The 18,057-nt window shown below is 38.4% G+C and overlaps 1 protein-coding gene across 9 annotated transcripts in view; it reads right to left on the bottom strand.

The window, feature by feature from the left end:
- Positions 1-18,057, bottom strand: part of TFPI (tissue factor pathway inhibitor) — a 184,584-nt gene that overhangs the window by 38,799 nt on the left and 127,728 nt on the right. For 5 of the 9 annotated variants that reach the window (XM_085227624.1, XM_085227623.1, XM_085227625.1 and 2 more), the window contains exon 5: positions 12,713-12,838. The gene's annotated coding sequence lies outside the window, so the exon portion shown is untranslated. Of the gene's footprint in view, positions 1-12,712; positions 12,839-13,091; positions 13,177-18,057 lie in introns of those variants that run through there. The other 4 variants (XM_085227626.1, XM_085227628.1, XM_085227631.1 and 1 more) reach the window with 3 other exon arrangements.

The raw sequence follows: 18,057 nt of genomic DNA, 5'->3' as shown, positions 1-18,057 counted from the left end.
AAAGAGAGGTGATAAAACATTACAGAAGCATGTTAAAAATCCTCGTGGATGGGCAAGAAAGTAAGCAAAACTTAAGCCTGTAAATCATCAGAAGATGGCTTTATTTAGGGGAAGCTGCCCAGTCCTCAATCTCACTGATTCCTGGGAGATAAAACTGAAAAATTGGCTTTGCACCATGAAAGCTCGTATAACCTTTCCCCACCTACATAGGAAAACAGACTGAGTTCTCAAATCTAATCGAAGTATAGCTTTCATAGATTACATTCCAGATCCAGGCTTGAAGCTAAAGGTATCTACTATGACCTCCCACTGTTAAAAGGCTTTATGAATTCTTCTGTTTTGTTTACTCAAAGCAGCTGCCATACTTAAATTCTCAAGAGCATATTACCTCTATGCTTCAATCAAACTACGCATTTCAAATTTAATTTTCTCTTCAGTTCTCCAAGGAAAAATCTGAAGGGTTGCTTCATTGACTAATAGCTTTTAGCCAACAAATAAACAGTTTTGATCATCTAATTAGATTCTAATCCTGAGGTACAGATATAAAATCACAAAGAATGTACAACATGCTCTCACCAATACATCTGGTGGTCGATTATCCTCAGCACATGGATCTTACTTCTAAAAAGAACATACTATCCTTGGTTCCCAAAAAGGTAGCTGTGTTAATAATTCAGCTAAAATAAACTTCTTCCCAGCCTACTATAATTAACAAAATCCTCCACAACTGAACTGTTATTAGAATGAGATTCTTTTTGTCTCTCATCTTTTCTTGTCTATTCACTCTACAGCCAGTAACTGGCTAACAACACAAGCTCACAGAAGTACTCTGAGTGAACTACTAGTACTGCAAGAAATCTATTCATTTTTCAAGCTCTTCTAACAAAACTATGCTGAAGAAAGACAAAAATAAGCTACAAAAAATATATATACATATCTAGGACTTCCTTCTGCATTTTTATATGCATAATGAAGTAAAAAGCCCTCAGAAGTCAACTGCTCAAGTAGCAGTATGGGCTGAACAAGCTATGTGGGACAAATTCAATTCACTCTAGCCCCAAATCATATCCAATGAATGGCTAGTTCTGTGACAGAGCGAATTTTCCCATTATTAATGGACAAGATGTAGCTGATAGGCCACACAATAAAAAAGACTATAATTTTTTGACATGCATTTTATCTGGATTGTAATAAAATACTGAAGAGAAACTAAGCAATTACCAGAAGTGAAAAGAAAAAATATATTCACGTATTTCCATGTTTTCAATTGGATGTAGATTCCATAGAAACACAGGAAAGACAGACTAAAATAATTAAAATGTCAGAGCAAGTATAAATTTCTCAGAATAAATCTTAAGTTATAAGACTGTTGTATTTGAAGATACCAACACTATATTTTGTAAACGTTCTGATTTCAAACACTACACTATATCTCAATGCACATACAGGTAAACAGCTTAACACAAAAAGGAAATAAAAGTTCTTAAAAAAAGAACATTAGAAGAAATGTCAAAGAAATTTAAGCTTCGTACGACAGCTCAGTATCATAATGTTATTAATTTTGTTCTTGCAAAAAACTAATTTCTCCCTAACCTTAACTTCTCTCCCTGCAAGACTCTTAAATTGTGCCTATACACAATCTTATTGATTGCCTGATCTTAGTGACTGCTCTCAAATCCTATTTGAGCAAGTATAAGTGAACTATTCAAGGCAATAAATATTGTTTGTAATATCCTTTCAGGAATTTTACCAAAATTTCACATTATTACAGACTAAAATAATTCTGAATCTTTTCATCTTTTTTTTCCTAGTACTAACTGATTAGAAAAACTCATAATCACCTTCTTTCCTCAAAGTACTTAATTTATTTTGCTTTCTGTTTCTGGACAGTCACTGCTGATGAGACTGGCTGATACTATTTAATTCCTGTCATTTCTTTGGGGTTTCAGGGTATTCTTCACGTTTCCTAGCAAAGCTCTTTCAGCAACAAAATAAATATGAGAAGTATCAGATTTTGGAATCTTAATTACATACTAAGCACCTCCAAAACACACATGTTCAAAAAAAAAAAAAAAATCAATTAAATATGGTATTATAACCCATAAATGGAGAGGAAAACCAACGTTTTATGCAAAAGCAATCAACATTACTAAAAAATGGTAATGCTTGCAGTATCTGCAAAATACATGAGGATAACCAGCTGTTCATTCAAAATAATTTAACCTGATGCTTGAAGGTAATTACAAGATAATCATATGCTTCTCCTACTCCTCATTAACTGATCTTTGTGCTTTTTGGAACTTATCTTATCTCCACCTGAAGAACTCTGACACCAATGATCTTTTGTGTGAGTGCAACAGTCATTCAGTGTGGATCTCACTGGGACAGAACAGACCAATCAGAAATTTTACTGAAAACTTAACACTGAAAAATTAACATTGCTGTTACTAAAAAGAAGTATTCAAATGGTCAATTCACTGAAAAACCTTGCATTAACTGTAACACTCTGCTAATTCACTCCAGCATAAGAGTTTTCTCATTTCATTTATTCCTGTATTTAATCTCTACCCCGTGCAAGAAAAGAGCAAGACAAACTGATGCTGCCAAATTTCACTCAGGTTTTTACATCTGCTTAATAAAAAAGCAGAACAGAATCTCTCTGCTTCTTTTTTAGATAAAGAAATGTGCTGAAGCCTGCAGAAGGTTGATTTCTTCAGAGTTAGAGATGGAAACTACCACATTTATTTACCTGTATAAATAGGCTCATACTCATTGCTCAATAGTTGGCAAAACCGAGTAACCTGTGATGTCATTTTCTTTGTTTCCAACTTAAATAAACAATACTAAGTGTTATCCTCCTACAAATACCCAAATTGAAATATACTAGTGAACCAACAATTTTTTTTTCCTGTTTGCATGCTGAATGGTATCCTTGATGGGACCATCACAAAGTGAGAAAATAACAAGCTCACACCAGGTTTACAACCCACAACCAGCAGATATCACCTTCTTTCTTCTTTTTTTGTCCCCATCCATCCTCTCACATAAACTCTTTTTTCATAAGACTGTGTCTCTGGATTTCTTTAGGAAATAGTGTCCTTGTTTCATTGGAATGGCATTATTTACTGGTTTGAGTCCTAGTCTCTGTTTAGCTGGCTCACTCATTTCAGACACACAGCTTGTAACGTACTATTTTTGTGGGCGAAAAGGAGGAATGTCTAAACAGTTACTGAAAGTTTTATGTTTTTTTTCTGAATAAAAAATTATTTCCATAAGGTAAAAATCATTCTCAATAGCAAATTTAAAAACAAACAACAAATCCATGCTATAGAGAAAAGCCCTTATTTCCTTTGATTGATCTTACTTTCAAATTTAACTTAGTAACGAAGTATTTTCCTACAGGAGAACAAAAAAAGAAATTCTCTTTTGTCTTCCTGCAAGTATAACATACTTGAGAGAAACTAAAAACATTATTATTGACTACATTTAATAAGATTTATCAAGCTAGCTGCTAGGCAAGAAATAGCAGAATATGTGGTAAGATTACAAAGCAAATAATTCTTAATTTTTGGTTCAATCAATTGGTACCACAGCTGTAGTCTTGTATGTTTTGGAGTTGAGATAGTACAAATTTAATTTCAATTTTCAAATGGATATTGGATCAAAAACATACTTTTGCAGCATGCAAATAACTTAGCATGCCAGTAAGAAAAAAAGCCTGGCTAGTTAATGCACGAAGGAATATTGCAAAGTACAAAGTGCACAGCATGAACCAAGGTCAATTCAAATCCACCTACCTGTGCTTTCTAAAGATTCAGAGCACTAAGCTCCATCAGCTGCAGCTCTTGTCTTGTGTAAAGGTTGTAGCAACCTGCCCTTTCAACTCCTCCAATCCTATACTTGAACATTAACTAAAAATGCCAAAAGCACAGCCTCTGAAAAGTCGGAATAGGTATATCAATTTGAAGTGATCACTTGGCTATGCAGAGAGCACATGATTACATTAGAAAGAAATGAAATATTCCCACTGTTTTTCTGCCCCTTCATCCAGTCCCTGCTATGTCCTGCATGTGGTGCACATGATGAGGTAGAGGGAGAATTCAATAGCTTTGTACTTTAGGTTCTCTTAACAGGACCTAAATACAGATTTAGGCAGGTTAATTAAATTAAAATCTTAGGCAGGTTCAAATTAAGAACTTGGATTCAGGGAAGTTAATCTTAAGTAAATACCAATGAAGAATTTAAATCTTTGGAAAGTAGCATCAAATAACAAGAACTGCTAACAAGTATCATCTAACAGCCTACAGCCACATCCACACTGCATTTGGGCCACTTCGAAAAAGCAGACTGGAACAGTTGGGAGATTTTCAAGCATGCATTATAGGTCTTAAAGAGGAGACCACACAAGTCACACTTGAGGAAGATTTAAATTTTGGTTTGTTCTAACAAATCTCTTCACTTTGGACTGACTACATCAGTAGGCTCACAGCTAGGATACTTCAGAAAGAAAATCTTGTATGAAAACTGTAGGACTTGCTAGTTTTGAGCATGCTGTGAACATTCTCCTTCTATCTTCAACATCTACATTGCATGTACTGAAATTTCCAATAGTATCGGTCCACTTCAAATGTGTTTGTTTTTTTTAAAAATAATTATTGTTTCACTTTAAGCACAATATAAAATGTAAGCATGCCATTAAATTATTAAGGATAAGATACTGAGCTTCATTTCAAAGCACTTCGGTAAGAAGTGTAATATACTTGCTGAGAGTAGGTTTTTTAGAATTGTTTTTAAGTATTTCATTTTTTTCTACCAAAGCAAAGGTGACTTTTTTTTTTTTTAAACTAAAAATATCCACCCAGAAAAGAATTCTCAATTGTTTGATTCTTTGTGTGTTCTCAAACAGACAATGAGATTACAGAAAGGGATGGTAAAGGGATGACAAAGTCATGGTTATACTCTCTTTTCTAGAAATAGTCAATAACAATTTCCCATTCATAAATCCAAGCCAGAAAGCTCAGAAGTACAACTCACTTTTGTTGCATTTTATCCTTAAACCACAAGGCATATTTCTCCACTTCATATATGCATGTATATGCATACATACATATATATATCTCCATATATAGAGAGGGAAATATGTATATTTCTCTAGGAGACCTTGGCAACCTCAGTTCTCACATGTTACTCATTTAAAACTGGGATAATAGCACTGCTCTTGCCAAATATTGACATAGGACCCTCCCAATACAAATATGGGAGACTGGATAAAAATGGTACTAGGTATTCTGCACTCTCAGCAACCTGTGCACAAGTTTAAGGGCAAACATTTTCTGTTTTCACTGTTTAAAATCACACTCCCAAAACTGCAGAATATTTGCTCATGGAAAAAGAGGAAGTTTCCACTGTGAAATGTACCGTCTTCATTTCCCAGCCTTTCAGTTACATAGAAAGTATTTGACTAAAAGCAAGCATTTTTGAAAACTGACACTCCTGAAAGGTTTCTGCCACTCTCTATGTTCATTCAAATTCATACAACATATTTCTTATATAAAATAGTACACGATAAGAATTTATATCACTTAAGAACATAAGCAGAAGATACCCATCTGAAGCAGCAGCAACAGGTTAGTTACAATTAAGTCGTATTTTACTTAACTATGAGATCTGATTCTCATCACAGATTTGAATACATTTCCTTTCAATACCTATAGGTGGTGCTGAAATACAATTGTTACTTTAAAAAAAGACCAACTAATTTTGTAACAAAGCTACACAGTTAAGCAGATCTGCTTCAGTGACACATAGCTGAATCAGCAATCAAATTCAAATTTGTTCTTGGTGCTATCTTTCCTCAGGTACTTGTTGCAATGCCATGCTTTACAGCTCCATTTCCAAGACTGGTAGCGCAAAATAACAGGGTATTTTTGAATTGTTTCAAGAGCTCAATAACAAAAATATAAACTGAAAATCTAGCTGTCATAAATATGACACAATCATAGAACCGTAGAACCTTTTGAGTTTGAAGAGATCTTTAAAGGTCATGTAGTCCAACTTCCAATAAATAAGGAAAAAGTCTTAAAGTGAGAGTGGTGAGGCAATGGAACAGGTTGCTCAGAGATATGGGGGATGCCCTGTCCCTGGAGATTTTCAAGCCCCAGCTGGACCAGGCTCTGAGCAGCCTGATGTAGTTGCAGATGTTCCTGTTCATTGCATGAGAGCTGACCTACATGAACTTTGAAGGTTCCTTGCAACTCCAAGGATTCTATGGTCCTGTGACTCACTTCCCGATGTCCAACAGATCCCACTAAACAGGCTGTCCTTTTCATGCCTGTAGTCCCCCTTCAGATAGTCCCTTGAATTATTTTAATGGCCTTCAGCTGGACATGCTTCAACAAGTTACATCTCTCCTGTACTGAGGACTCGACACCTGGATGCAGTACTCTGGGTGACATCTCACCAGCACAGAATAGAGAGAAGGATCACTTCCTTCAACCTGCCGGCCACGTTTCCTTCCATGCAGCCCAAGACACAATTGGCTTTCTGGACTGCGAAGGCACAGTGCTGGCCCATGTCCATCTTACCATCCACCAGTACCCCCAGTCTCTTTAGGCAGGGCTGCTCTTGGATTTATTGAACCTCAGGAAGTTCATCTGGACCCACTGCTTGAGCCTATGGAGGCCTAGGATAGAATGTAATTCTATCCCTTGGGTGTGCTGACTGCATCACGCAGCTTGGTGTCATCCGCAAACTTGCTTAGAATGCACTCAATCCCTCTTTAACATCAACGAAGATGTTAAAGAGCACTGGTACCAGCACTGACCTCGAGGGACATCACTTGCCACTCCAGATCTCCATCCAGATATTGAGGCACTGCCCAGCATCCTCTGGGTATCATCTCACAACCTGTTCCTCATCTACTGAACAGTCCACTACAAGTACAAAGCAAACTGAACGCAAAAGTATTTCTCCAAGAACATCTCTTTCAGGTTGTACATTTCGTCCTGACCCACATAAATTTTACCTCTGAGTATAAACTATGACAGTGTAGCTACTACTAATAGCTGTCTGGGCCATCAGTCCAGTCCACTGGAATAAAACAGTACTAACTTACTTCTCCATAAATATAATGTAAGGAGCAAAATCTTTGCCAGGCATTATTAACATGTGGTAACATAATAACAGCAGATGAGTCCTTAATTTCTGATTCAGAATCAACATATAATAATTCCACACCAGTGATTATTTATAGAAAAAATTCTGAAATTATCCCAATGGATCATTGTAAATGTCATAGTTTGAGTTATTTCCTGTAATACTAACACTTTGCAACTAATTTCCAGGCTGTATTCAGCCATTTGAAGTTATGAAACTTAAGAAAATAGTTAAAGGAAGAAAATAAGTAACTTTTATTAACAGCATTACACTTTTTCTAAAAGTAAGGAACAGTGTAAAATTATATTTGTGAATTTGGTACAGTCATATCATAGGTATAGACCTCTGTATCTACATTTTTTGATAGTAATAGAATGTAGTGAGTTTGAAAATTTATCATCAACTCTCCTCAAGTGTTACAAAATATTTACTTTGGTTTGTACAGCTTTACTTGCATCAACTTGGATTACAGTCATAATATTTCTCAATATGCCACCATTTCTCCCTTGCTATTTTATTTAAGTGTTATTTGTTAAAAAACAGTATAAACAGAAAGGCAAGTTTGGCCATCTGTAAAAGCCAGCTGTATAAAAATGAGACCAATATAAATCAGTTTGGCTCTTCTATTATGAATGGAAATTAATGAAAATCAATGTTAATTTATATAGGTTGGAAATGTGGTTCAATAACGCCTTTTATCACTTCAACAAATAATCCAGCTCTGAGCTGACAGCTACATGTTCCAAATGCCCTAAGAGGCCAAATGCAAAAACTGGCCCTGCTTTAATACAGTATCTCAAAGCAAACAAACAATAAGAAAAACACAACAACAGCTATTTGGTTAAATGAACTACAGAAGCGGGGAAAAAACACGGAACCTCAGAACACCTGATAATCTGTAATAGCTATATACCTTCCAAGGGTGCTGCATCTTGAGAGATTTAGAGTAAACTTGCGTACTGTCTTACTTAGCTACTTATAAATTATCCTTTCTCTGACTCCTACTTCAAATATCACACTTGATATAAAACAACCACTAATTCTTGTTGAGTGCACTCTTTGTACCCTATTTATCTTCAACAGGGTGTCCCTTTTTTGCACTTCTCTATATATTTTGGGGTGGGAAAAGAAAACACCTGGATTATATATAGCCATTCATCTGAGCAGCTGAGGAGAAAGAAGAAAGTAACTACAACCAGATTTGAGCCACGAGCACTGAAGTGGAAACATATCTCATCTCCCACCGTTTTTTTCCAATTTTAGAAGAACTAGTGTTCTCATTTGTCAAATTCTCACAGCAAGACAGCTCAAATACAATATTTCATTTACTACCTTCTTTTTCAATGTACCTTAAAGCTGTTTTGCACTGGAAAATATTGAGGTAAATTATCATTCCTACTGTATGCTATGTATAGGTCAGAATCAGACTTGAAGTCTGGCTTACTTTTTATTGTCTAGTCAAGATCAGAGTTCTGTTGACACAGGGCTTCAAAATTTCTCAGAACCAATCACATGCTACCACTGGGAAACCAACACTGCAGCAGTGTTGTAACTATGTCTGTTTCCAGTCACTGCTCCAGACCCTGGTCTATAAACTGACTTTTCTTGACCTAAACTCCACCACACCATTACGGAACTTACCTAGTGATCCCTGAGCTGTGTCTAACCCTGGTTATCGTGTCTAGAACTAATCGAACCTATCTAGCTCATTCAATTTCCCAGCCTCATCTCAGACCTGCCTCATTACACAGACATGTCCAATGATCTGGACTCTCACCTGACTGTGGTTGCCATCCCCAGACCTGCCATGTTTGCCTCACTTATATTGTAGGACTGTACACTTTTTGGTTGAGGCACAGTCCTTGAATGCTGCCCCATTATTGCATTTGTATCATGGTTTATCTTCTTCTGTAAAACAATCTATCCTTTTATCTTTCTGATGCCTTAATGCATTTTTTTTTCCAGGCGATATTGCAATTTACAGCTAAAATATATCTTACAGTCCACTTTATTTCCCAAAGATGGACTTGCTCTCTCCCTGCTTCCCCCCTTCAACGCTTCATCACTTCCCAGCCATCAACCCTTCTTTTGCAACAACTCAGCCGCCTCTTCGGCCTTCACACTCCAATGCTCAGCAAAGGGATTCACAAGTCTGTTCAAGGAAAAGGGAGGTGAACACTTATCCAGCTGACTGCACCAGAGAAGAAAGGAGAAGGGCGGAATGGACTCTCCCATTTAAGTGAGAATGAGCTGCTACATCAGCTCCGACACAGAACAGCAACTTCTTCTTCGGTTACCTTATTTCACAGTGCACCTTAGCTCTACATTTAACTTCAGTTAAATATATAATTTTCAATCTTGCAAATCCTCAGCAACTACTGTAAAAAATTTTGAAAGGCAATGAAAAAAAAAAAAATCTTGTTTTACATCTAACTGCAGTTTAAAACAAGAGGAAACATGTCCTCCCACAGCAGAGCAAAAGCTAAAGTTAACACTTCACTGAGTGCAAAACTGAAAACATATTCAACGCCTAACTGACCCTTTAGTTTGCTAATCTTGTCAATGATGAATAACTGATCCACTGAGCTCCGCCTATAATTTGTTGATAGAACTACTAGCTGAAAAGCATCAAATGACTGCTTTCTAGCTATACCTTACGGAAACTTACCATGTGTTTACAGAAATAGCTAATTATGTAATCAGTTAGGTATAACTACAGCACACATATATCTGTAATTTCTCTAGAGAAAACTATACAGGGTACATACAGGGTCCCTACACTGCACTGTTGAATTTGCTTGTTGCACTTCTTGAATCCCCAGCTGAGTTTCTTATTCCTCATCTTGAATTAGAACTGAAGTACTTTGTAAATTTACTGAGTGCCTTTTCAGCTCCCTCAGACAATACAAAGCAGCGAGGATAAATACACAGCCACCCCATACACGCATACAGCACAGGAGCATTTAGCAAAAGGAAGTGCTGGACAAAGTGAGTCAGATTGGCTTAAAATGTGAAGGAAACATAGCCTCAAACCACCCATGCAATTTCAGAAACAAAAATATCTGGAATGCCTATCTGGAAGGTCCTGAATGCAATCATGTTAATCATATTAAAACATGATGCCTTGGTAGATCATTGGGTTCAAAGACTATTCTTCGTTAATTTTTGCTTTTCTAGACTAAGATCTCTCTTAAAACTTAGTTATCATACAAATCCATTTCTTTTAACCATTACTTTCCCCATACGTATTTGTTTGCTTTGTCCTAAGATACATACCAATGAAAAATTTTTCATTGCTGTTGTGCAAAAATAACATATATATCTGGGTCCTCCCAGTTCCTATTTCGCTAAGAAGGAAAAAAAAAAAAAAGAAAAAAAAAAGAAAAAAAAAAAAAAAAAAAAAAGCCATGGAAATGTTTCAGCTTGGCCTGTCACAGTTCGTTTAATTTGAAGTACAAGTGGCAGATCGGTAGTAGTAGGCCTGGCAGAGACTCAGGCACAGATGGAAGGTCAAAGCAGGTGGCCTAGATGGCAGTGTTACGTAAAGCAGATGAAAAAGAAGGGCAATGAGTGAAACAATTACTATATTGTAGAACAGCAGAAATGGGGTCTGAAATATATTAAATATATATATATAATGCATGCTAATTATTTAAAACTACAAAGACAGAATTAAGATGAAAGTACAGTAATTGCTGTCCTTACCCTCCTTTTCTCTCAAGCACAATAACTATGCCAGTGTTTTTTTTCTACCTTACTTCTTTTGAAAACAACCTTCAAGTCTCATCTATCTTCTGCTTATCTCTATCAGGAGGAAGTCCTACATGCCTGCGATCAGCAATACAACACATAAGTCACACTGCCTTATTCCAATACTTTATCTAAATATACGCTATATATAGTCATCAGCTGCTGGATCTAGTAATGGGTATCACATAGGGGCAAATAGTACTCAAAACATGACAGAACCACTGCATATTTACAAACAAAGTATGGTCATATAACAACGCATCATTTTTTCAAAGTTCAGATTAGTTTATGATGTTATAAATGGCATAGGACTGTAGAATCATTTGAATTTGAAGAGAATTTTAAATGTTATCTAGACCAACTCCCCTGCAGCATACAGGGACATCTGCAGGTAGATCAGGTTGCAAAGAGACCCATCCAGCCTTACCTTGAGTGTCTCTTACAACACAACTGGACCTCTCTGGGCTTCTTCCAGGGCTTCGCTACACTTATTATAAAAAATTTCTTTTCTTATTTCCAATCTCAATCTCACCTCCTCTCTCTCTCACCTCACAAGGTTAGAGTCTGTCCCCTTTAGATACTGAAAGGCTTCTATCAGGTCTCCTCACAGCCTTCTTTTCTCCAAGCTGAACAGCCCCAACTCTCTAAGCCTGTCCTCATAGGAGAGGGGTACCATCAGTTCGATGATCTCTGTAGCCCTCATCAGGACATGCTCCAACAGGCTTATGTCTCTCCTGCACTGAGAACTCCACATCTAAAGGCAGTACTCCAGGTGAAGTCTCTCCAGTGCAGAATAGAGGGGCAGGATCACTTCTCTTGACTCACTGGCCATGCTTTTTTGATGCAGCCGAGAATACAGCTAGCTTTCTGGGCTGTGAGGGCACACTGATGACTCATGTCTATCATATCATCCACCAGCACCATGTATCAAGGGATATACACAAAGGCCAGAGATTTTGGGGTTGAAAGCTCACCACTTAGGTTGAGGAACACCAAAGCAGCTTTAAGAAAAATCATGTCTAGTTTTCAGAATATGAGATTTGAAAATGATTTTTTTGCTAAGCTTAACTATTCTAGTAACTAGCTATAGAACAAAAGTGGTACTGTTCAATACAGAATTATTTTACCAAATAGAAACATTAGATACATTCATGCAGATTCCAAGTAGGAGGAGTTTACATTTGGTAATATGCTACTCTCAGAGTGAAGTTAGGAGCGTCTTCATAAACCGTTTTAGTAAAAAACAAGCCACAATACCTAAACTTGCAAAGCTTCAGCATTGCAGCTGATGAAAACTCCATCAAGTGTGACAGAAGCACAAGATCAGCCAGAAGAGACCCAGGAATGATCAGAAGCAATTGATACAGATTTCTTCTTATGATTTAACTATTTAACTCTGCCCAGAAGAATCCGCTGAAAATATAGCTGTAGTGTGCCCCTGTTAGTTGCAAGGGAGTTGGACAAGATGGCCTTCAGAGGTCTCTTCCGACTCTAAGGATTCTACGATTCTGCAAAATCTATAAAATATCATTATCAAATTTCATCATATCATTTGGCAGTAGCTGTGTGAGCCTCAGAGCAGAGCTGTGTGACCTTTAGCATCCTTTGTCTCTTCTATTGCACTTATTTTCCAGGTGTGATATGCACACAGCAATCTGTGGTGCTGGGGCTCCTGTTTACACCCCCTTCCTTCAGACTCAAGAACACAAGTCACTTGCACAAGACACAACACAATCAAGACGTTTCTGTAATCACTTCGAGGTTACTCCCAATACTACCAGCATTTCAGACAGCTCTCATTTCTTACCTGAAGCCCACGCACAAGCGCTTCCTCAGCTTCCTTCTGCCCGCCAGCTGCTCCATTCTCTATATCACACCAGAACTTCTCCGCCACGTGCTGAGTGCTGGGCAGGGCTGCTCCTCTAGAGATGATCTGTAGAGGGAGGATAAAAAAAAAAAAAAAAAAAAAAAAAGTTTAGGCAACTTCAGATACACAGCCATATTATTGATTTTTCTACTTCCTTTGTAAAAGCGAGGCAATACACTGCGCTATTGGTAAATCCCTCATAACTCCTCCCTGCTCCTCCTGCACCACCATAACCCGAAAGGTGCACTGATCTTAAATAACTAGGACCTTTAAAGCTGAATTAAACACACGAGAAACGCACCAAAACCACAAAACAAACCTCGTTTCCAACAGCTAAAGACGAAATCTCCACCGAACGCACCTCACAGCCGTGTGGCACGACTGTTAGAAGCTCACCTTAGGGCGCGGAGCAGCGCGCACCTCCCGCCCCTCAGGGCGCAGCACGCGCACCAACGGCCGCTCGGCTACTCAGAGACTGCTAAGTGAGCTCAGCTAAGCTCGTGCAGATACAAGGCCGCCCCTCCCGTCGAGCGCGGCGCTCGGCCGGTTCGTCCCCGCCGTGCAGGTGCTACGGGCGCCTCGCGCCATCCCCTCCGCCGCCATCAGCTCGTGCCGCACCTCGCAGGCGGCACTGCGGCACTCTGATAAACAAATGAAGCGCTTGTCGCACAAGTATTCTGCTAAATGGGATTTCATACGTATCTTCGAGCTCTAAAAACATCTCGTTATTTTCGTGTTTGCAGACAGCTTGGCTCCACAACATCGACAGCAGTCTGGTGGAATGCTACGATCATTTGTCACGCTCACAGCGCACAGTCATTGCCAGGTTCACAGGCCAGCTTTCTGCAAAAGCACAGCAGTGGGGGTAGCTGAGTACATACAGCTCAGTTGGACGACTTTCAACCAGTTCTTGAACTACGTATTTAGACTTCATTCAGCGCACTGCATTTCCTCCATTTCCATCACTGCCCCAGGCTTGATTCTTTCTCCTTTTTTGTACCCACCCAGAGTGAGCTCCAAACCCTTTGAAATGACATGGTGCAGACAAGTGTTGTCCACTCCATTCCTCACTGTCACCCTAGATATATCTCCCCCTTGTCCCATCTACAAATGAGATGACATTGATGGATTCCAAGTTCCACAGTGACAAGTAAGAATATTTTCCACTCGGAATAACTAAATATTTATTCTCACTATAGAAAGTTGATGAAGCCCAAACTGAACGTGGAGGATTAAGGTGAACCTATTTAATAACTCTCTGTTGGTGCTCAACTCCTCAGCAGCTAGAAAGAAAGAACCATTGTGACACGTGCATGGCTGGGAAGTAGGCATCCTTCCCAACCTGGTAGTTTTGCCCTCAGAACCATGTTAAGTTGCAACCTGCCATCATTGTAGTAGTTGACATCACTGCTAATGGGATAGAGTTAATTCCATGGTAGGCACAGAGTTTATCAAAGAAAACGAGTAAAACCAAACCCTTGGGTTGTGTCATGCAGTGCAGACAGATCCACTCATCAGTCCGTTCACCCAACTATAATTTCAGCTGTTCATTTCCTGAATTTGTTTCAATTGCTTAATATTTTCAGATACACAAACTTTCCAGCACAAAGCATGCTTGGAAAAGTCACAATGTAAAACATTGTATTAAACATAAAAAAATTAAGATCATAATTGTCTGTTAAAAACTTACAGTCCAGGATAATGTCACTTAAGAAGGACTGCATATAGTTTAAGTTTGCGTCACAAGCTTCTCATTTTACCTAAACCATACAAGTGAGCAAAAACAGCTTACTTCTATTTTTACATGTGGGGTCCAATGAGGCATTAGAGATTATGAACATGCATATGGAATTTATCTTTCACTTTGTTAGTGTTACCTAATGTATGTAACACAAGTTGCACAGGAACCATTGCTGCATGTTTCTAGACTACAAAGGTCACCTTAATGAACAGAAGATTTAAGACTCAAAATTAAGATCTCAAAATTAAGATCTCAAAATTATTGGTACTGCTAAAAGGCTTCTATTTTTCTTAGGGACTGGAGTGGATGATCCCCAGAAGTTCCTTCCAACCTCTACAGTTCTGTGATCCTGTACTTCTTCATAATGCTTAATCTTCAAAATGGCTGGGTATGCCAGAAAGCAGGTGAATGGAGATCATACATGGACAATTTATGAGAATCTGCTGTGACAGGGCAAAGGGGAACACTTTCAGACAAAAAGAGAGACTTAGACTGGATATAAGGAACAAGTTTTTTACAATAAATGTGGAGCAAGTTGCCCAGAGAGGTGGTGGATGTCCCATCCCTGGAGACATTGAAGGTCAGGCAGGATAGGGCTCTGAGCAACGGATGGAGCTGCAGGCGAGTTGGACTAGATGGCCTTTAAGAGTCCCTTCCAGCTCAGACAATTCTATGATTCTATGAAAAGTAAGGTCAGAGTACTAGAAGTTGAAAAAACATTTCATTGTAACCTCCTGGCTGTCTCAGTGAAGACCCAGCAGTCCTAACTTAAGTCACAGCAAGGACAAAATTATCATGATTGCAGTTCTGCCAAGTATAGTGTCTGAAAAAAAATCTCTCACATTTAAATAATCTAGTGAGTACTTTTTTTTATCTGCAAGTGAAAATCAAAGCAGAAGCATAATGTTCATTTTGATGAAAAAGTTGTACAAAGCTACAAGAAACCTACGTAAGATTTTTGTACTATGTATGAGGGCAACATATAGACTTAGGCAGATTGAGCAAGTGCCTGAGCAAACAACACTGAGGATTTTGAGTGGGAAGTCATGAGGTAGCTCAGATAGGACAGAAAGATTTGGCTGGGAAGCCTTGGTTTACTTCAGCAGGGACAGCAGGAGCATTTGGGCAGGAATCCCTTAGGCACTGCTGTACAGACAGCAGAATGTTCTGAGCAGGAGGTGCTTCTCCTGTATCTAGGCAGGAAATAGTGAGTTATCTGAAGATGGTAGGAGCAGTTAGGTGACAGCTAATACATAATTGATACAGAGTAGACAAATTCATTTACTGGTAAAAATTATGAAGCATTATGTGGGATCTAAGAAATTGTCTGGGTGAACAAGTAACATGGGATAAGTAGCCTTTGAAAGCAGAAAGATAAGAGTAGGTGCAAAAAACAGACAAGAATATTTAGTGGAAAGGGGAAAGAAGATACACGGTAGCATGAGGAGGAGATTGCCCTCAACAAGCAAGCATGAGAAGCAGGAAGCAGGATGAAGGCTTCAGCAGCAAATGCTGAAACAGCTTCCTAAACTACTACTGGCTGTTCTAATCATAGCTGTGCTAAGTAAAATACGTAAATTAGAGCTGAACCAAGGGCCATACCTCATTATTGGAAACAGGAAAGGAGATGTAGCCTTAAGGAGAAGCCGTGCAGCATAAATAAAGCAAGGCAACCTGTGTGCCAGCGCTGTCGGCTGGTGTTTGGAGTAGGTGAGATGAGTTGGGTGGAAGCTACCAGAGGGGAAAGCGGGGGGCTTCCAAGGATGGAGCAGTGTGGACAGCTGTAAGACCGACAGAGGAATGCAGCCTAGGTTATGGCTGCTTTAGCCAGTGGGAAAGAAAGATCCTCTGTGAGGATGGAAGTTCCATCCAGTCATTAGCTCTAACATCGTTATGCCCCCCCTCCTACTAAGTGTTCTCAGCCCCAGAGCTCTGCTCTCAGCTTTGTATCTAGCCAGAAGACAACGTACTGTCCTGGGGACTCTACAGCTATCCCAAAGGGTGAGGGAATGGAAAGTACTGCAAAAGACGACAAATATATTAAAGGCAACAGTTGTACTATTCAGAAAAGATAAAATTCAAGCATTTGTGCAACTAATGCAGCAGTAAAAAGGACTCCCAATTTTTTTACTGTACTTTCTACTCACTCTTAACTCTAGCAATAACAGTAATCCTCTCTGCTCATGGACTCCACATTCCTCATAAGGAATAAATTCAGAGCTAGTACTTATTTACCATCATATGACACAGATATGACAGAAGTATATTACGGCATTCTTCATGAAGCCTGTGTTTCACATTAAACAGGAGCTCTCAGCCACGTAGTCTCCATAAATCAGATGCTGAAGAGCGTAATAAAAATCTATCAATTCTTATTATTGCCAGTATTAAATACTATATCATACCAGTAAAACCCCTAAAACTCCACATTTCTATTGTCCACGTGAAGTAGACATACGCCTACTTCAGTAGTGTAAAGGGCAGCTACCACAGTAACTTAGTTAGCCATGGCATAAGGCATTTTTCTACTGGCCTATTATTTACTGAAAATGACATCACTAATCTATATTTTTACAGCTAATTTAACCCTCCTGATCTGTTTGAATGAAATTTTCCCTGGTTCTTACACAATACAAAAAGGATTAGTAATCACCTCTGCAGAAGCTAGGGAATTACCAATCGTTTCTTTTCTCTCAATTGAGCTTATATTCTTAATATGTTCACTTCTGCTTGTTAGGATCTGGTGGGTATCTGGAGAGCTATAGAATGAATCCCAAAATGACCTTGGAACTGCAAAGCTGTGTATGCTAGCCTCCAGCATTTTAGCTGGAGCATAACAGGTTTTCTGTTTCCATTAGAAACATGACATACCACAGTGATAAACTGTTTAGAAAAGCAGTAAACTTAAGAAGCATCAAATATTACTTCCAAGCTGAAAATCCATGTAGTTTCATGGTAACAAAACATGCCTTCATGTTATTATCTTAGAAGAAGACTTCTGAGGAAATAGAAGTAAAAGATGACTGCTGTGCAACTCAGACTACCTCTAAAATTTAGGAGCTGCCTATTTGCTAATAAACTTCCAATAATGCCATTGAAAAGGCCCAGGATAAAAGACATTTTTAATCTATCTTTTTTCTAAGCGCAGAGCTCACCATCATGATTAGATTGGAGTGTTAAGGGAAATAAATATATTCAATGCCACTCTTTGTAAGCATTTCTCAATTCACAACACTGATGCTAAGTTGGCTTTGCCTTTTTTTTTCCCCCCCCCACTAGTTTTGATTGATTTCATATGAAGAATAATACAAATGGTATCTTTCAATCTCTCTTCTCAGCATGCCCGGCTATCACTGCTTTTACTCTGAGAATTTACTCTGTTAAAGAGACTGCACGTACCATCTGCATAGTTCACTGTGGGAAGCATGAGTTAATGTTATTACTAAATTACTTGGTACGTGCTATAGGAACAATGTCATCTAATTATCTGATAAATACAACCTGCAAGACGGAAGAGGCAAAACACTATTTTCATATTCTATTT

Source organism: Meleagris gallopavo, chromosome 7 (genome assembly GCF_905368555.1).
Source record: "Meleagris gallopavo chromosome 7, MGAL_WU_HG_1.1, whole genome shotgun sequence".
Taxonomy (NCBI): domain Eukaryota; kingdom Metazoa; phylum Chordata; class Aves; order Galliformes; family Phasianidae; genus Meleagris; species Meleagris gallopavo.
The sequence above is the reverse complement of the archived record's forward strand: the minus strand, read 5'-3'. Positions and strand labels throughout refer to the sequence as shown.